This window comes from Ctenopharyngodon idella, chromosome 19 (assembly GCF_019924925.1).
Source record: "Ctenopharyngodon idella isolate HZGC_01 chromosome 19, HZGC01, whole genome shotgun sequence".
Taxonomy (NCBI): domain Eukaryota; kingdom Metazoa; phylum Chordata; class Actinopteri; order Cypriniformes; family Xenocyprididae; genus Ctenopharyngodon; species Ctenopharyngodon idella.
The window spans coordinates 17912501-17915475 of NC_067238.1; the positions used below are offsets into that span (position 1 = coordinate 17912501).

Genomic DNA, 2975 nt, shown 5'->3' on the forward strand with positions numbered 1-2975 from the left:
TAATTATATTATTATTTATTTATTCTCAAATATTTGTTATTTGACTATATATATATATATATATATATATATATATATATTTAAATAAAAAATGTAATAAATTATGATATAAAGATTATATATCATTTGTATACAATAACTTATTTAATTATAAAAATAATAAATATATATAATTTTCTCCCAGACAGCCAAAAGCCAACTTTTCCAATCGGATTAAATATGTCTTTATTAAATTTGCTTTTAAATTAAGCACAAAAGGAGGAACGACATTTCTATTTCCACAGTTTCATTATGACTTAAATTTTGTCCTGAAATTTAAACCCTGTTAAACCCTTAAACCCTTGTGAAGGCTAAAACAAGCTAACTATTGACAGCAGTGTAGTTTAGTGTCTTGTGGAGTAAACACATGTGTCTTTAGTGAATGTAAACAGACGTCAACATATCTGAACATCATGCCTTACAGTAAATGAGGTTGAAGAATATGGAGGTGGATCTGTTCTTACCGCAGAAGCCAGTGAAGTTTGAGATCGAGCGGCTGGCAGGCTGTGAGGTGTGTTTGTATGCATGCCGCGCGTCAGGGATAAAGAGCCGCGTCAGAAGCAGCGCAGCATGACTAAGCCCTCAAATGCCTGTTACAGCACATTTTTAACACAAACACAAGTTGTTCAGGCTGGAGGTCACATGACCCTTAGATCCTCCAATCCCGACGGACCGCCATCAAAAGCTGCCAACACCTGGATCCATCTGGAAACTCCCCCGTCACCAGCAACCGAAGCGAGCATATTAAACCTGAAGGACCAATCAGCTGCCGCCCCACATCCAATCCAGTCTCTCTCCCACTCGTACCACCACGATGCTCATTAGAGGCGACGGATAATTAGTTTTGCGCCTGAAACTTGAGGTTTCACTCCTCCTCCAACCAAAAAAGAATTATAAAAAACAAGCGTGACCTTAATAACCAGATGAGAAGGACCGTGCGGAAGAAGACAGAAGGAGTTGCATCAGCGTTTTGTTGATCTGTTTATCCAGCTGTGTGTGGGTGCGTGCGGAGCTCTATTCTCCAGGTTTTCATTTTTCATTCTCTTTTGCTTTATTCTTTCCAGGGATGGACTGGGACTGAAAATGCTGGCTGAATACAGGCGATTGCCTGCTGCGTTACTGTTCATTTGCTGTGGGATCCAAAAGTCTGAGACCACATTGAAAATGGCTTTTTTTCCCACCATTTTAATTTTAAACAAAAAATTACCATTCACAAGTTAGGAGTCAGTTAGTTTTTTATTTTTTAAAGAAATGAATACACATTTAATTGATCAAAAGTGACGGTAAAGACAATTTAATGTTACAAAAGATTTCTATATCAAATAAATGCTGTTCTTTTGAACTTTCTGTTCATCCAAAAATCCTGAAAAACAAAATGTATCATGGTTTCCACAGAAATATGAAGCAGAACTGTTTTCAATATTGATAATAATCATAAATGTTTCTTGAGCAGCAAATCATCATGTTAGAATGATTTCTGAAGGATCATGTGACACTGAAGACTGGAGTAATGATGCTGAAAATTCAGCTTTCATCACAGGAATAAATTACATTTTACAATATATTCGCATAGAAAACAGTTATTTTAACTGCTTAACAATTTACTGCTTTTATTGTATTTTAAATTAAATAAATGCAGCCTTGGTGAGCAGAAATTTATATTCAAAAATGTTTAAAAAAACTCAGTTTTTGAATGGTAGCATTAATTTTAATGACAATTATTACTGATTCATTTCTATATTTAAAAGTAAACGAGTGACACCGATGATCTGTACAGAAATCATGTTTGTTAAATCAAACATTTTACTTTTCTGATATGTATTTTTTCTAATAAAAATATTTATTTACTTATTTTATTTCCTGAGTCTTTACACCTTCCTGTTTGTTTTCTGTCCCTCTGTTTCTTCCCCTCCATCCCCTTGTTTTCTCTCCTCACGCACGGTTGTTCGATCACAGTCTTCTCTCTCCTTCTGGTTTGTCAGTCAGCAGGATAACGTGCTAACGCGCAGCCCTGTTGCTTTTAACACATGTGGAGCGAATGGAGGCGACCTGTGGAGGCCGCTCGCTGTGAACAGCGGCGTGTGACTGCGAGCAGACAGACTCTGTTGCTGCTGTCAGGTGGAGGGTGAATAACGTGCTAACGACTTAAACCAGCGGAGAGCGAGTGTGAGGACGATCGGAGAGCCCGGCGAGAATGACGTGTTTTGCAGGACCGAGGCAGCAGAGTAAGAAACCACACCGCCGATCTGTATCTAGGCCACAGACTGAGAACAGCGAGGGTCCTCGGGGAGGATAAACATGCAACTCCACTCGCCGTACAACAACAACAGGCAGTGAAATGGAAGCTGACAGAACACACACCTGCTATAAAACAGTGTTATACAACCATGGCAATGAATTAGGACCAAAATCATTTATTTATTGTAAACATGCAAAATGAAAATTGATTCTATTTACTTTTTTAATGCACATTCTTAGTATTATTGTGAAGGATTCATCAGTGCACGTTATTCCAAAAAATAGGAATGGAATATTTAGTCATTTTCTCCACATCTGAAACAACTTTGTTAAAGGCACAATATGTAATTTTCGCCACTAGAGGTCGCTTAATCAAAACAAAGGCGTAGCTTGATGACGCCTTGATTTCGCGGAATCATGGGAGGTGTTGTCTTCACGTTTACAACCGGTGGAAAAGAATCCAACAGGACTCATATTCAGGAATCATTGATGATCTAATGTATTAAAGATTTATTAACATTACTGTAGTATGAAGCAGGGTGTGGAGCAGAACAAGGCCGCTGGAGCGATTGCTAATGAGAGACGAACGCAACACATGTCGTAGACGAGCGCTTCCACTTCTTCCGGTCAAGCATATGTGGTGTAAAGCAGCGCTGTTTATCATATTAGATACATTTGTGTGTTGAAAGTTGTTATAA

General features: G+C 38.0%; 1 long non-coding RNA gene across 1 annotated transcript in view; it reads left to right on the forward strand.

The window, feature by feature from the left end:
• The window catches only part of LOC127501383 (uncharacterized), a 15492-nt gene extending 13688 nt beyond the window's left edge, over positions 1-1804 (forward strand). The window contains exon 6 of the long non-coding RNA XR_007926591.1: positions 1104-1804. This is a non-coding gene — a long non-coding RNA (uncharacterized LOC127501383). The remainder of the gene's footprint in view (positions 1-1103) is intronic.
• The last annotated feature ends 1171 nt before the right edge of the window (positions 1805-2975 follow it).